This window comes from Coturnix japonica, chromosome Z (genome assembly GCF_054131305.1).
Source record: "Coturnix japonica strain WE chromosome Z, WE-NBRP24, whole genome shotgun sequence".
Classification (NCBI taxonomy): domain Eukaryota; kingdom Metazoa; phylum Chordata; class Aves; order Galliformes; family Phasianidae; genus Coturnix; species Coturnix japonica.
This window is the reverse complement of record NC_140702.1, coordinates 3,071,192-3,087,975: the sequence shown is the minus strand read 5'-3', so window position 1 is coordinate 3,087,975 and position 16,784 is coordinate 3,071,192. Positions and strand designations below refer to the sequence as shown.

General features: G+C 44.7%; 1 long non-coding RNA gene across 7 annotated transcripts; it reads left to right on the top strand.

Annotated features, from left to right (window-relative positions):
- The first annotated feature begins 1,813 nt into the window (after nucleotides 1-1,813).
- On the top strand, nucleotides 1,814-15,249 carry LOC146753500 (uncharacterized). 7 transcript variants are annotated; one of them, XR_014940012.1, is made up of 13 exons: nucleotides 1,814-3,481; nucleotides 3,846-3,946; nucleotides 4,392-4,519; nucleotides 6,136-6,264; nucleotides 6,952-7,168; nucleotides 9,836-9,980; nucleotides 10,072-10,276; nucleotides 11,090-11,402; nucleotides 12,071-12,216; nucleotides 12,701-13,037; nucleotides 13,693-13,837; nucleotides 14,087-14,308; nucleotides 15,044-15,249. It is a non-coding gene; the product is annotated as an uncharacterized LOC146753500 (long non-coding RNA). The 7 variants fall into 7 exon arrangements; XR_014940017.1 differs by having other exon boundaries at nucleotides 11,090-11,183; nucleotides 11,281-11,402; nucleotides 12,701-13,837; nucleotides 15,044-15,240; XR_014940013.1 differs by having other exon boundaries at nucleotides 1,814-3,110; nucleotides 3,376-3,481; nucleotides 12,701-13,837; nucleotides 15,044-15,239.
- The last annotated feature ends 1,535 nt before the right edge of the window (nucleotides 15,250-16,784 follow it).

Genomic DNA, 16,784 nt, shown 5'->3' with positions numbered 1-16,784 from the left:
CACAGGTAATTTAGACCAACAGGCTGTTTGATCAGCTGAGGAAAATAAAGCATCATGCCAAGGGTACTAGATAAGTGAGCAGCTTGAGATCTCCACATTCATGTGATGCTCATGGTTTTAGACAATATTTGCTTCGTGAGGTCACATTGAATGAAAGCAAAATCAAAGATGAATGAAAAAATACACAGGAGAAGAAGCCTCTGAGGCTTCTGAAGTGTTATGACCAGAAGACATAAACTCTGTTAAAGCAAACATTTCTCTCTATTTTTTGTGTTCTTCCAGGGAGGCCTTGATTACCACCTGAACACATGCTGTGGAAGCCCAGCTTATGCAGCACCAGAGCTAATCCAGGGCAAAGCGTCTATTGGCTCAGAGGGATGTAGAGCGGTGTTTGTTTTCCCCTCTTTCCCTTCCCTCTCCACAGAGCATTTAAAGGCAGTGGAGCTCAGGTAGGCTCTCTTGGTTTCCCTTCTGAATTCTGCTAGGTTGCATTGCTTGGTAGCTCTCAGAAGCTGTCAGTGGCCACAGACTAGAAAAGTGCAATTGGTCTCAGTTCACACAGCTGGCTGGTTTGTCTCTGGCTAATCCTGAACTGCCTCAAGCGACTGCTTTGGGGCTTTACAGAACAGCAGCTTCAGAGATCTCTTTCTATTACTAAGTTTTTGAAAGAGCAATTTGCTGTGTTCTAATTATCCATCATTTTTGTGCAGTCTTTTTTGTCAGACTTCTCCTTAGATTCCATGTTGTATGTGAAGATTAATTTGCATTGTGATTTATAATGTACTAAAAATTGAGAGATGTCTGGAATTTTGGAACCCACTACTTGCAGTTGTTAATCTGTCCAAACTGGTCTGGTTTGCAATGCCCTCATCCTTCTTGAATCGCTCTGCTGTTAAAGGCGGAGCAATTCCTACAAGTGCCATGGCCCCACTGTTGTTCTAATTCTTGTTTCTTTGTTTTCCACACACTGCTTTTCAAGCCTCCTTTTTCTTTACAGTCCAAGTGAGAATTGCACTGTGAGGTGTCTGAACCTTGTTGTGCCTCTACATAAAGAGAACAGCAGCAAAGCCTGACAGGTGACTGTGCTGACAGCTCTCGTAGCCAGTAACACGTAACTGTGCTAAATCCCTTGTGACGGCTTTGATTTCATTTTTGCCAGTGAAATCCTTGTAAAAGGAACTGCAGCAGTGTGATGAGCTAAGGTGAAGATGCTGGTTTCAGTAGTGCTCTAAGCTGAGCGGAAGGGCAATTGAATGAGGGTTATATGCTTTCTCTGGGACGATAAGGTTTTTTTTCCTGAGGGAAAGAGCCAGCTTTTCATGGGCTATATGTGGGCTTTGGCAAGGGCAGACAATCCAGTCTGTCAGGAAGCCATTTGAGGTGCTTCAGGTTTGTAAGCTTGTCTTTTTGTTTTTCAGGCGGATATTTGGAGCATGGGTGTACTGCTGTATGCTCTGCTGTGTGGGTTTTCCCTTTGGATGATGACAATATGATGGCACTCTACAGGAGGATACCAGTGGGTATCAGTGGTGCTAGAATACACTGAGAAGGGAAATAGCTGAGCTTGACAAGAGGCCTTGCTTTTTGGATGGCAGAACATGCTGAGCTGTGGGTAGAAAGGCCTGTCTGCTGAATATTGTCCCTGTTTTTGCTGCTTTGTCTACCAGTATTTTGTGGATTTGGTTCTACGCTTGGTTGGCCTATGTGGCACTGTAGCCTGATTCTATACCATGATAGCATACAGAATTTAAGGAGAAGTATTTTCCTGCTTATTTGATTTCCCAGAAATGAATGTTCCTATTGCCAGCTCTTCTCATGTCTACAAAGAGCAAAGTTCTGCATTTGCCATTAGAATTTCCTCTTCCAGAATCAGGAGGTAATGTAGGACCCCACAGATTGCCTTCAGAATTCAACAGTTAGTTCTGTTTCCTTTCTGAGTGCATAACAACCTGAGCACATGAACTGAATGATGTGGCTTTTTAGTCTGGTACAAACTCTGCTGTACACTGAAACTTGGTCCATTTGTAAGCAGGACTTTGTCCATTTTGTAGGACAGCAGAAAACCCTTTGTGCTAATCATGATGCCAAGAAGCAGAATGCGGCAAATGGCAGATGATCCAACTGCTTCAGGTATTCATTGCCTTAAAACTGAGAATAGTTTTGGACTGCGAGTTTGTAAGCAGAACGGAGTTCTTAAAGCTGTCAGAGATTATTTCTGCACTGTTCAGTTCTATCTGCCTAACATACACCGGATCTCAGAACTGCATTGCTTGAACTGGTGGAACTTGTTGAAGTGAACTGGGATGAGCAAATTTTAGAACTTAGTCAGAACGCAGTAAAAAATGGATAATCTCATGGGTATTAAGTTACAGGCTTGCTATTTCTGCACTGAATTTGTTTTTATTTTAAATGGTTGTGATCTGAAAGTTGCTTGAAACGCAGGCACCTCGGCACTGTTGTGTAACTGAATTTCACACATTATTGAACCTCAAATATCCTGGAATCTAAAACTCTGACTTGTTTTCAGTCTGCTGCTTGAGTCTAATCAGGTTCATAGTGTCTTTGTGCAGTGGAGTGTGTGGGGAGATTGTTGCTGCAGATCCTGGGAAGTTGCTGTGTATTTGCAGACAATGGCTGCTGTTGGTCACTGGGTGCCACTGTTGCTCTGCAGAACAGCTGTGCTGTGCATGCAGCACAGCATGCTGTGCACGCCATGGAACTAGGAATCAAGAAGAGAGAGAAGCGTCACTTCTGCTCTAGTAAAAGTTCTCATCTGCTGACAGGCTTTTGTACTTGAATTCAGAACTCAGGACCTGTTGCCACAGAGGGACTAGTTGCTGAAGTTGGACGACTCTTTCTGATTACTCCTTGTAATATGTAGCCATAACACCATTTAAAAAAGAATCTGAAATCATGGCTAATTATTGACTGCTGCACAGCAGAACACTACCATGCTGAGATTGGGCTGTGAGATGACTTGAAAGCTGTTTCCTCAGTATAGGTCTTATTCTTGCAGCTGGGACACCTTGATGAAGACTGTGTAACAGCTTTCTGTGTTTCACAACAAGAGAAGAGAGAGTAGATCAGCATTAACATCAGAGGGAATAAACGTATGTCAGTAATTCTCTGTATTTAAGCCCACTCCTACAGTAAATAACCTTACTGTATTAACAGACTCTAACACTCACTTATTCTCAAACATGAAATATTTCACACCTTTCAGAGGCAAGGTACCACTGCAGAACTTCATAGTCTACCTAATAACTACATTTCTGAAGTTCACATTTATTCCTTTTTTCTCCTTTAATTGTGTTTTTTCAACCTTTCTGTTATATTTTACCATGCTGAAATCCTTATGAATCTCTGGAAGTCCAGGCAGACTCAAAACAGAAACTGATGGATGAACAGCAGATGTCACATGCTGGCTTAACTCCCTGCTTTGAAATGTTTCACTAATAGGTGGAAAATAACAACACATCAGGTAAGGCAACCAAATAAATTTGGAGAATTACAGTTCACAAATACTTCAGGAAATAAATTAATTCCACTAACTTTCGAAAACAAATGAGAAAAGCTGAACTGAGTGCTGCTAGAGATGCTGTATAAATGTCAATAATAACATTCCAAGCTGTAGAAGAGATTTAAAACATGATGGGTACTCTGGCTTTAACCTGAATCTGAAAGTTGTCTCTTGCAATTGAGTTGTCTTTCTATTAAATAGAAAGTGGTAGCATTTGAAGGATTGTTAAGATTTCCATATAACTTTAGTAAGACTAGATGTAAAATGTAAGTTTTATCTAGGCTAGATCGTTTGTGGAGTCACTGTTTCTTTTCTTTATGTACAGGGAATAAAGAGAACAATCGACCTACATGGGGAAAGACTTCTTCAGTTTAAGTCTGTGATATTTTCACAGTCTTAATTCAAAAGACTTCTAATGCCTGATAAGTAATTCAAGCTTATTATACTACACTGAGTCTGTCAAGCATTGTACCCACGGTTCTCATAGTAGTCAAAAAGCTGCTGAAAATCCAGCTGAATGTCGATGCTCCTTGGAGCTGGGCTGAAACTTGCCCCCAGAAATGGGAGTCCAGCTGAAATGCTGTACAAACTGAATTAGTAGGAGCTTTGCCATTCACTTCAGTAGAGAGATTCTGGCACCAGCTTTAGTTTTCACTTCCAGCAATTGTACAATACACTAACTTTAAAGCAAAAACGAGCGTGGTCTGCTTCTTCATCTCAGACATATTGTGTGAATCAGCTGAGGCCTGAAACTACCCTAATGTGATCAGACGTGAAGGTTGCACATCAAGGGGAAAATATGGCAGACATGCAGAAATTTTCTTTGTACTGACTGTTTTTCTGAAGAGATCTATATCCTCTTGTTTTCTAGCGGAATTACGACCAGTTGTGTCAACCTATCTCTTGCTTCAGTCTAAGAAGGCTCGTGGCAAGCACATTCCCTTGAGATTTCCATCCCAAACATGACGTGCCAGTACCACAGAGTCAGGAAGCCTGGGGGTAAGTTTTAGAGTTGAGCACAAGGTTCTGGTCTAAATGCCTCTGTGTGCTGAAGCTCTGCCCGGGTAAACAGTCTGGTGGCCTAAACATCGGTGAGGGAGCATGTGTGCAACCAGTCTTGGTCATCAAATTTTGTTCTATGATAAGGCCACCCACTCAGTGTATGAAGGCAAAGGATGTAATCTTTCTAGATTTCAGGGAGGCCTTTGATCCTGTCCCTTTGGCTGCATGTTCCCAACCTCTCGCTCAGCCACGTAGACCAATAGTACTATTGAGGTTTGAGATCTTTCTGCTGTGGATGGGTTCCTTTTGTTATCTCTTGGTGGTGTTATCTCTTTTCTCCAGTCATCAGGGCTGTAAGATCTGTCAATGCTTGCAGAGTCTGTCCATTTCCTCTTTCTGACTTCCTTCTCTTGCAGTTAGAGTAAGCTCTGTGGCCTTCCTTACTCTCAGCTGGGCTAAAGTCCAGCAGTCTGTGGCCTTTGGCTTCAGCAAGTTTAACTACATCTTCTAGGCAAGTTCTGGGCAAGATTATTCTACTCAGGAAGCACAACAAATGAGAGAACAAAAATAGCCTCATGAAAACAGAACCATAGAATTGTTTGGATTGGAAAGGTCTGCGTTTTAGTGTTTCATGATCAAATGTTTTAGTAAGTTGGACTGGTCCTACGAAGTAGTATGACTGCAGTAAGCAGTGTACATGGTGTGCTGTGAGTACTGCACACATTCCTCTTGGCAGCTTGTGGAACAGAAATTGTGCATTGTTTGGATTGTGTAAGCATTCCTGTTGGTCTCTTGTGATGCTTACCTTCTTAGAGCACCTTTCCTCGTTTGGCTCTACATATTTTGGTACCTTACTTGTTCTGTTTGTCTTAGCAAGGAAGGTCTTCTTCTGAAGCATCCTCAGTCTTGGTCTGGGCAGCATACTTAGAAATGACATGGACATTACATGAGAGGGTGGTCAAAGGAGGGAAGATCTCACCTTTCTGATCAGTTTCCTTTTAGAAGACACGGTCCTGGAGAGGATTTGCTTTCCTTGTTTCCTAGAGACTTGGATTCTTAGATGGTTTTGGCTGCAGCTATTTCTGATGTTCATTCCTTGTTCTGTACTTTAGTAGCCAAGTGCAAGTGGAGTGCTTTGGAATTGTCTGAAGTTGCCAGGTTGCTTGTGATCACATATGTACTGTGGAGATATCTGTGGTGCCAGTGATAATTCAGTGTGATGAACTTGAAGGCTTTCATTAGAATTGCAGCCCTAATACAAACAATGACTTGAACTCTGTAATTCTGTGTAAAATCATTAGCTAGCTTGTGGTCCGGGTCTTCAAACCAAAGGCTATGAGGTGCTGCTCTTGTTGACGCAGGCTGTGAAAGATGACTTGAGCTCTAAGAGTAATTTCCCTTCTGCTCTTGATATGAACGTCAAATCCAAAATTACAGTATTAAGAACATAATATAAAAGTTGGTGCTGCTGGCTTGTGGACCTGCATTAGCTGTTAGCCATAGTTTGGAACTTGCAAAGCAATCTTATTTAGATTTTAGTGATGAAATCTTCTGATGAAATCTTCCTTTTAATTCTGCAAAAGAATCTCAATGGAACATTTCTGTCTGAAAAGGCTCTGACGTATGAAGATGTGCCAGACTGCAGCCATGTGCCAGATGCGTTTGGATCCATGGAATTTTCTGATGTAGCTTCAGTGTTTGAAGAATCTCCGCTCGATCTAAATACTCAGAGAACAAAGCAGGTCTGTGAAGATGTAGTGCTAGTTTCTTACAGAAAAAATACAGCACTTAATCCAGAAATCTGCTTCTCATTGTATATAGAGCTTAGTCTGTATTTAAGTATCTAGTGGACCTTGACCAAAGGGAGATACAGATTCAGCAAAGAAGCATGTTAAGCATAAATTTTGGTGCCTTCTGCCTGTAGGACATGGTTGGTTTGATGAGAAACCTAACTCCAGTGTTTGGTTTGCACAGAAACAGCAAGCAAAGGAACAAGTAAAGGAGTCAGGGAGGATTTTAAAACACATCGGGAAGCGATAAGGCACAGTTCATAAGATTCTGGAGTTAGGCCAGAGGTAGACAGAGCTTGAAAGGTACCGAAAGAAATTCAAGACAAGAACATGCACAGTGATGTGATTGAAATTTTGCAGCAAAACTATGTGATAATTCATAGTTATGTTTAGATAAGCTGGTGAGGGTTAATCCTAAATGGAGAACTGAGATGAACAAATCAAAAAATGGTGTTTGACAGTGTATAAGAAACGAACTTATTCTAGGAGAGAATCAGAGGTTTCAACTCTTTTGTTCAATAGACAAGTAGTGTATGATGTTTTTATAAGCATTGTGTCTGACCTTCTCAGCTGTTAGAATTTCCTTGACAGTAACTTCTCCGGCTGTGATCAGAAAACCTTTTGTTACATCTCTGGCAGCATTCGAGGCATGATACTCAACTGGGTGATATGGAATTCACACTGTCAACTCCAGTGACAAGAAAAGTGGCATCTAAGAAGCGTGCAAACACAGAGAATGTTGATGCAGAGTCAGCGTTAAGAAATGAGCTGCCCTTTGCACTTCCTGCTCCTGCTCTTTTCAAAGAGTCAGAGAAGCAAGTAGAAGGCATACCCTTTCAGGCACCTACTTCCAAAGGTATGTTGTGTCTAACAAATGGAAACCTAGAACATGTGTAGCTTAGGAGTTTTTTAATTTAAATATGAATGCAAGCCTTGTAGGTCCTAAAATTCTGAAAGGTTTCAGTGTGGGGTTTATTTGGTCACAGCACATACAGCCACCAGCCTGTAGATCTGACAGTGCACTGCAAGCGGTTTAACCATCTATCAGGGCACGGTACTTGTCTATTAATGATAGAAGTTCCCCAGTTTCACAAGCAGCATGCCTTTAGATGCATTCAGATAATGAGACAAGTGCTGTGTTCCTAAAACTAGCATGTGCTTCTACTTCCCATCGAGATCTAGTAGATAATTTCTTTAACATTCTTGATGAGGGTTTTGTTTTGTTTTTATTTTTTTCTGGGCTGTTATTTTGAGTGAAAGAAAAGGGTATGCTTTTATTTAAGCGTGCTTTTGATTGCATCTTGCTTCTAAATTAAATGTAACCTACTGACTTCCTCATGATAGCATTCTAGTACTTGCGTGTATCTGTTCAGCATGCCAATGGAAATAGTTTGACTAGCAATACAGACACCTACATTTATGTGATGTACCACGGAAATGTGTCTGTAGTATCAGCACTTCCAAGTTAAAAAATAAAAAAGAAGTTTGTCCTCAGCCTCTTTTAGTGTTGATACTGTGCATATTAAGTCTGCCCTTTAAGATACTAAGCATTTCTTACAATTTGAGATTCTTCTATTCCAATTGCTCAGGAATTTTCTTCAGAAAGGCTGTATCTTTGCAGGCTAATGTGTTATTAGGGGTTACTGATCATATCACTTCACCTTTGTTAAGTGTTCAACAAAGTGTAGTACGAGGGCTAGTTGTTCATATAGGTTTCATTTTTGTCTTAAGACTGCATGTGGTAACGTGTGATGTTTGTCTTATGGTAAGTTTAATAAGTAAAAGTAGGTATTTCTTAAAGGAGAAGTGCAGTAGTGTGATTTCTGCTCCTTTTTGTTAGATATTCCCGAGAGTTAAATAATTAAAATATTTTTGTTGTCCAGTTGGAAATTCTGACATTCAGGGCAGGCTGAAGCATTCCTTAGAGATAATGAATGGTGGAAGTATCGCTTGGAAATGTTGAGAACATCATTGTCTGGGGACAACTGCAGCTATGCAAAGCTGAATCTTTGAGCTTTTAGACTGAGTTGTCTCCACAAACTCAAAACTGTTCCACGTAACTCTTTTCCAACATGTATCCACAGAACTTCTTAGGCTGCTACTTAACACACAGTATTAACTGTGGGTATGTAATTCACACCTTTCATATGAAGGAAAGTACTTGATGTGGAATGGAACTTTATGAGACAGTAAATTCCTCAGTGTTTATTTTGAGACCAGTGCCAGAGCAAGGAAGCAGTTCTGTCTAATTCTCATCCCTTCCAAACCTGTAATACTGAACTGCACCGCTCCCTCAAAGACTTGACTTACAGAGCTCTGGGGAAATCAGTCTTAAGTTTCTTTTTCAGTCTTCTCATTGTAGTTGAAACCTATTTTATCACTCTGAAGATGCAGACTAGAGATAGGTAGGAGGCTGGCTTTAAAAAGTTAATTGCTAATCATGAGAAGTCCTGACTGAAGAAAAATAGATAGATCAGTTGGCAGAACAGGCAGGTGAAGAAGTCTTCAATTCCAGACGGTCCACTTAAAATCTCTGACCCCAAGTCAAAACCTGTAAAATATTCTAAGGAGGACAGGAGTCGAATGAATGACTTAGAAGGGAAGAGAGCAAGCTGACAGGTGGGTGCACACCCACAGGGATAGCTGTTTATGAGTGTGGATAGTGATAGGACAAGGGGAATGGTTTTAAACTGAGACAGGGGACGTTTAGGTTGGATCTTAGGAAGATGTTTTTCGCTCAGAGGGTGGTGTTGCACTGGAACAGGTTGCCCAAGGAGGCTGTGGATGCCCCATCCCTGCAGGCATTCAAGGCCAGGCTGGATGTGGCTCTGGGCAACCTGGGCTGGTGGTTGGCATCCCTGCACATAGCAGGGGTGTTGAAACTAGGTGATGGCTGCGGTTCTTTGCAACCCGGGCCATTCTACGATTCTCTGATACAGGGGGATATGAGTCTATAGGGTGGACAATAGGGGGATGTGCTCGCAGACACTCGTGCAGCCCTGTGCACACACACATGCGTGTGCAGTTCCATCCTCGCTTTATGCAGTCCTGTGTGCACTCACATGTGTTTTGTATTGATTTCCCACTGAATCCTCCTGTGGACTTGTAGTTAGGCTGGGAGTGAAGGGGAGCACTGGGTAGCTGTTTGTGTTCCCTGCTGTGTGCTGTGGGGTTGTGCTGGCAGCGGTGCAGTTGGTTTGTTTTCCTTGGGAGTGTGGGAAGGAGCTTAGCAGGCCTGGTTCTTTTCTCAATGGATTCTGATCCCCCAGTGTCACTACACCAGGGAGTGCACGATCTAAAGGACTTCTGGGTTGTAATAAACTGGTATCTCGGTAGCTTCTATTATTTCAGAATGGGTGTTGTAGTGCAAGCAATCTGGGGGGCATGATTTATCGTCTCCGTAGCTAACGCTGTGTGGGACATTTTGACCTGCTTTGGCTTGCCAGTGCTTTCCTCTGTCTCCATTTGTCTGGAGCCTCGTTGAAGTATATGCCTACTGTGGAAATATTTTCTTCTTTCCTAGCTTTTGTGGTATAAAGAAGCGCAGAAAGGTGCTGGAACAGCTTGTTCTAGATGGCATCTCAAGGCAACTGGAGAAGAGGAAGAATCTTCAGGAATAGTCAGCATGGATTGACCAAGAGCAAATTGTACTTGACCAACAGTGCTAGGTGAGCTTCTGCTTTAAAGCATCAAGCTGTATAAACAAGGCAGTTTTAAAAGCAAGCTTGCCAGTTCTTATTTAACCAGTGATTTTTTCAGGAAGGAAAACTTTGAGATGCTGTTTGCTAATGGAAGATGGAGAGAGGAAAAGCAAGAGAAAGGCATGGTGTGCATAGCCACCACATCCCATCTGCAGTGTTCTCCCCCTGTGCAAATGAGGAGCTTCAAGCATCAAGCTTGGCCTGGGCCATGGAAAGGGAGCATGCAAACATCTGGGCCAACCCCAAACGAGTTAGTTCTGCAGGTTGGTTGTTTTCTGCTGTTTGTCTCACATCCTGTTGCTCAGCGGTAGATTTGTTCATGTTCAGTGCCAACAGGAAACTCTCACAGCATTTTTGTTTCTGCTGTCCCAGCACTTTGATCCCTTGCTGCTGGGATGGGGTGCTTGAAGAATGATACATGTGTTGATGTCCAGCCTGGCTTTGAGGATGAGTCTGCATCCCTGGCGGGACTGAGGGTGGGAGCAGGCCAGGTTGAATCCGGTGCACTTTGCTCTCGTTCTTAGTGCTTGTTCTTGCGCAGGAGGGCAGGTGGTGAACCTCATGAGCCAGTGCCTGCAGGTGGGGTTTGCAGAGAAAGAGGTCCTGCAGGTCTTGTGTGACACCCATGGAACCGTAGCGAGGCTGCATGGGTGTAAAACACCAGGAATCAACAGAGGTGTGAGGGTGAGCTGTGGGCTGCAGTACCACAGGAAGGGATGTGTGTGCTCTGGGTTTGGATGCTTCTGTGTGTTTTAAGTGACTGAGATACCACTGCTCAGTCTGCTTGAGTGTATAGAACAAGTGTAACATCCATTCTGATGGAGAATTGTGAACGGAGTCCTATGGGTTTGAGACCTGCCATTAAGCTTGTGGGCATCATCCAGGAGTTGGGGATGAAGGAAGGAAAGTTGGGGTGAGAGGATGAGGTGTAGGAACAGAAACTTCTTTGGTCCATATTAACTCCTCCCTTTTTTGATTAGGAATCGATGTGGGTTTTTTTTAATAAAGAAATAGACACATTGCGAAGCCTATGAATGAATTGATTCACGCCTGCTGATTGGTGCTGTTCTCTACAGGGAGCTGCAGTGGAAATGGGCACTTGTGGTCCAGTGTCTGGCCCGCTCCCGTGAGCTCAGATCAGCCAAGTTGTCAAGGCCTGGCTCTTGGTTGGTGAGTTGTGCCAAGGTCAGAGAGTTGGATTTTCTGGGCTTTGAGACACGTCTTCCAGATGCACGTTGTGTTATTTCTGATGTGTTGACCTGTTGAGGTCCAGCCCCAAATGAGGATTCAAGTACTACCACTGCAGGAATGGTTTAGATTGGAGTTGGAATGCAGAAGGTTGGAGTCAGCAGGAGCAGGGAATCGATCATCCCCCTGTACTCGGCACTGGTGAGTCCTCACCTTGAGTTCTGTGTTCAGTTCTTGGCCCCTCACTGCAAGAAGGACACTGAAATCCTGGGATATGTCCAAAGAAAAACATTGAAGCTGTGAGGTGTCTAGAGCACAAGTCTCTTTGCAAGCACTATCTTAGAGGCAGCCTTGATTTCTCCAGCCCCAAGCTTTGTGCCACAAGAGCTCTCCTGCTTCTAGCTGTGATGTGAGACCGTATGGAAGGCTCTGCAGAAGTCCTTCCTTTTCTGTATTTTGTGTGGCTTTGGACTTGTTTTCGTCTTTCTCAAAGCCCAGTGCACTGTCCCCATGGGACTTAATAAGACACTTGGTGTCTCTGGCTGGGATCTGCTCGGTGATAAACATGCATGCGAAGAACTTAGTGATAGTGTGGGCTCCAAACCTCTTAAGGTAAACTTCTTTTTCCGTTTCAACACGATGCTTAGTTCTGCTCTCCCCCAAACCCAGGTGCACAATTTCTAGATGGCAGTTTCTACTCACTTGTTTAGCTGGGACTGCTGTGTCCCTGATCATCCAGGAGAATTTCGTCAGTGGCATCACTGTTTGCCCACTGTGGAAGTCTCCAGAGCCCAGTTTTTGGCTACAGAAATTCAGACTTGGGGAAATGACCTTGGGGAAATGCCTTGTAAGATCTGCCTTTTCTTCAGATCCCAGCAGAGCCAATCTTCCTGCGCCAGTGGTGAAGCTGCCTGCATGGAGCTGCAGACACAGTCATATGTTGTGGAATACCTCATCAGCCACACAGATGTCATCTTCTGCTCCAAATCCACACCAGCCGTGGGAGAGTGAGCAGGTGAGTGTCTTCCTCCATTAGCTTGATCTTGATCTGACAGCTTCATCCAATCCAGGGCTTCGCCAAGACCTTTGAAAATTCTATTACTCTCGAGGAGACAGCAGGCTTCTGGGCTTAGATTAGAATATGGTGCCCCATTCCTGGATCCTTAGTGTGTCCAAACACAAACCTTACATGGAGAAAACGGTCACTGCTGTTAAGATTTTTTGCAAGCAGGTGAAGCTTGATTGAAGTGTTACAGCAAAGCTTTCTGAGATCCCTGCCCCCTAGTTTTTCTAGGGTTTTTGTTTGCCTGTTTCAGTATAGTGAGTTGCTATTAATTGTGGCTGTGTCCTTTGCCACTAGCATACCTCTGAGCACATGGTTATTTTGAGCTCCTCTTCTTCCAGTGTCTCAGATAAGCAAGTCTGAGAGAAATGCAGAACTGGGATGGCTGTGCTGCTGCTTTCTGATCCTCCGTCTTACCTGTGGTTTTCCCTTGCAGGGCACAGTTCTCTGCCTGGGCCCAAGTCTGTGTGGGTCTCTCCATCCACAAAGCTGCTCACACTGCAGGAGGCACAGGCTGAGAGGAGAGGCCAGAGCAGCTCTCCTGTTGCAACACGGAGCAGCAAGATACAAGTGGAGGAAGGGCCTGCAGCTGTACTGAGGAACTTCAACGCAATCATTGATTTTCCATCTGAAAGATAAAGAAAGAGGAATTCCCTTTCCAGCCCCTACCATCATTGTTTGGATGATTTTTATTGGTTTATTTTTTGTCCATTATATCTTTGAGGATTCAACTAACACACAGTTGCCCTTTGGCCTCCGTGGAGCCACACAAGGTGCCTTTCCTTCCTGGTTGGGCAGGCAGTCACAAGATGCAGAAAGCCATGCTGGTGTCTATCCTGGTCTGTGCTGGCTGTACCTGGAAACATTGGGGTTTTCCAGATTTCAGGGCCACGCACATGAAACCAATTGTGCTTCTCCTGTAAGCAGAGCTGTTGGTTGGACTTGCTGGCACTAGAAATTAAAGGTGGCAGTGAGCTGAGGCCGAGGAGGTTTTAACGTAAGAATCAGAGACCTAACCAGGTCCCCCAGCAGACACAGCAGTCTGTCCATGGAGCGCTCTGTGAAGGACTTTTTACCTTCTCCGAAGCTGACCCACAAGAGAGCATTCAGTGATGACTTGTGAGCACCGTTTCCTCAGAAAGCAGTTACACCTGCCGGCTCCTGTCCTTTCCTGCTGCTGAGACTTTGCTCACATACATGCTCCGCATCTTGCTTGACATGGTTGAGAGGAATGTAGCCAGCAGGACATGAGGGCTGAGCTGTAGGAATGGATGCATCCTCTGCTATTTGAAACAGAGCGTGTTTCTAAGCTGTGTTTCAGCAGAAAGCAGGCAGTGCCGGGAACAGGCAAATATAGGCAAGGGCTCGGTGCAGCTCATCACTCACCCTGCACCACGACTGACAGCATGCTCTGTTTTCTCTCTCCAGACCAAGTTCTCCCAGTAAGAGGGCAGAGTCAGCAGCTGGCAGTTGGTGTTCCTGCTTCTGCCTGCACAGACCATCCGCTGTGGCCAAACGCCAACTGCAGAGCAGTGCCAGGGAGCCCTCTGAAGCAGAAGTCATGGTCCTGCAGGTAAGGGTGCAAACCCAGCTTTCAAAACACTGCTTGTCAGCTACACAGGTAGAATTCATGCTTTCAGTGGGCTTGTACCTCCTTCTGTATTCCTGCGTTCAAGCCCGTGCCTGACATCTTTGGTTGACTCCTGTCTTTCTCAAATGAGTCTCGCAAGCTGCTTAAAACCTGCTTGACAGGCAGCACCAAGCCTTTGCCCTCTTGGATAGTGAAAGTTTACACTAACTGCTGTGTGTCTACTTCTTCCAGGCGAATCGAGCCCTTGCCAACTCAGGAACCCACCGGCAAGTTGCAATGATGCACGTTGTACTTCCATCAATGGAGTGCACTTAGGATGCATGAGTCACTGCAGTTCCAAGGACACCCTTCCACATGACAGCAATGATGGAGAGAAGGAGGTCTGACCTACTCAGTTTTTGGCCCCTCCATGAGAGAAAACGTTCCGGTTCTGGAACATCTTCAGCTACGAAGGTAGTAAGGGGTCTGGAGCACAAAGCTTACAAGGAGCAGCTGAAGGTGTTGGGATTGTTCAGCCTGTAGAAGAGGAGGCTCAGAAGAGACCTTATAACTCTCTGTAACTTCCTGAAGTTAGGTTGTAGTGAGCTGGGGTTTGGCCTCTTCTCTCGAGTAATCAGTGATAGAACTAGAGGGAATGGTTTTAAGCTGCGCAAGGGAAGATTCAGGCTGGACATTAGGAAATATTACTTCCCCTAAAGGGTATTCAGGCATTGGAATGCACTGCCCAGGGAGGTGGTGGAGTCACCAACCATGGGAGTGTTCAAGAAACGTTTGGAATATGATTTATCCAGGAATTATTGGTAATGGCTGGACCAGATGATCTTCTAGGTCTTTTCCAACCTTGATAATTCTGTGATTCTGAGCTGAGAAGCTTTTCTTGCTCAAGTCCTGCTTCCAAGCTTAACCACCTACAATGAAGTTGATGTCAATTTTCTGGTGTCCTTCAATTACGTGTCCGCATTTGCCCAAAATCAGGAGGTAACCAGCTACAGTGAAGTGAGCAATTTCAGTGCCTGTTTCTGATGGTGGCAATGAGTTCAGAGGTCACACTTAATTGATGGTGCCTGTTTCCATTCTGACAAAGGCTGTAGTTGCAGCTGACTTCCCGAGGCTGCCATACGTGGTGGTGACGCAGCCTTGGGCTTGTGCGTTTGCATGACTCCCACCTTTCCTTTCTGTGTCTTGCAGGTCAGCTGGTGCTGGAAGCGGCCGGTATCTGAGTAGGAATGAAGGTGAGTGCAGGAGCAGCTGCTGAGGGGAAGAAGGAAGTCCATGCTAATGAGCTCTGAAGCATCTGCAGGTCCAGTACGAAAGGAGGCAGCAGTGATGCAGGGGGCTCCCCAGCAGGAAGCAGGCTGATCCAAATGCTTGCTGAGAGTTTGGAAGCCCAAACCCTTATGGTCTCTGTAAGGGTGGCTAATATAAAGATGTTAACCAAGATGATGGTAAATAGTCAAAGGTTGTTAGCAAAGGAAAACTCACCAATGTCGATGCCTTGACCAGAAAGCTGAGGCAGTCTCAACTGGGGAGCAATCTCCAAGAGATGCTGCCTCAGTGGTGGTCAGCCTTTAAATGAGGTCTCAGAGGAGGTGGAGTCGAGATCCACCCCTTCTGGGAGCACAGCTAGATTACTCTCACCTGTGCTCCCGCAGCTGACCCAACACTTGCCTCAGCTGATTAATCAGAGGTTCAAGCTGTGATTTCCCATACAGTCTCTAAGCTGAAGGCAGCATCTCCTTGATCTGATGGTGGTGTGCCTGAGTGAGGGAGTGATCCAAGCTGGATTCAGAAGAGTCATCTTAATTTCTCTGCTATTTTACTTCAGATGACACCTATTGGGTGTTGGTTTCTTAAAATTTGGATCTAGGAGGTGGCCTCTCCCTTTACTTCTGACGAAAGCACAGAAGTGCAGCAGGAGTAGAAGACAAAGAGGTTTTCTTCGTGACAGGAACACCAATTATTTGATTCAAATGTAGAACTGTGATGAAGATGGTGAAGAACAGATCCGCCTCAATGATATGCTTGATCTCATAAGGAATGAGCATGTGATCAAAGACAGACAGCATGGCTTTAGCAGGGGAAGGCCATGCCTAACCAATCTGGTGGCCTTCTATGATGGAGTGATGGCATTTGTGGACAAAAGGAAGGAAACTGATGTCATTGACCTGGACTTGAGCAAGATCTTTGACATGGCCCTCCACCACATCCTTATCTCTAAACTGGAGGGATGTGGATTTGACAGGTGGACCACCTGGTGGATAAGGGATTGGTTGAAAGGCCACAGACAGAGGGTGGTGATTCATGGTTCTGTGTCCAGGTGAAGGCTGATAACAAGTGGTGTCATGCAGGAGTCTGTCTTGGGACCAGTGCTTTTTTACATGGTTATCAGTGACACCAATGATGCAATGGAGTGCACCCTCTGCTGTTTGCTGAGTGGTGGGGCTGATGCAGTGGAAGGAAGGGATGCCATTCAGAGGGAGCTCAACCGAGAGGTTGGCCTAGGTGAATCTAATGAGGTTCAAGACAGCAAAGTGCAAGGTTTTGCACTTGGGCTGGAGGAATCCCAGGCATTTCTACAGCCTGGGAGGAGCAGTCCTTAAGAGAAGCCCCGCAGAGAAGGACCTGGGGGTCCTGGTGGATGAAAAACAGAACGTGAGCCATCAGCGTGCTCTTGCAGCTCAGAGAGCAAATGGTCCCCTGGGCTCCATCAGAAGAGGGGATGGCCAGCAGGGACTGGGAGGTGATTGATCTTCATGATCCTTGAGGTCCCTTCCAACCCGGGCCATTCTATGATTCTGTGATTACACTCGCTGTCAGAAATAACGGCAGCTGTACAGAAGCTGGATATATTTGGGGACAGTTCTTGTAACCAGCTGATTTTAAGACCTTGCCAGAGTTGAGAGTCTAAATTGCATGTCAGAAGAAAGCT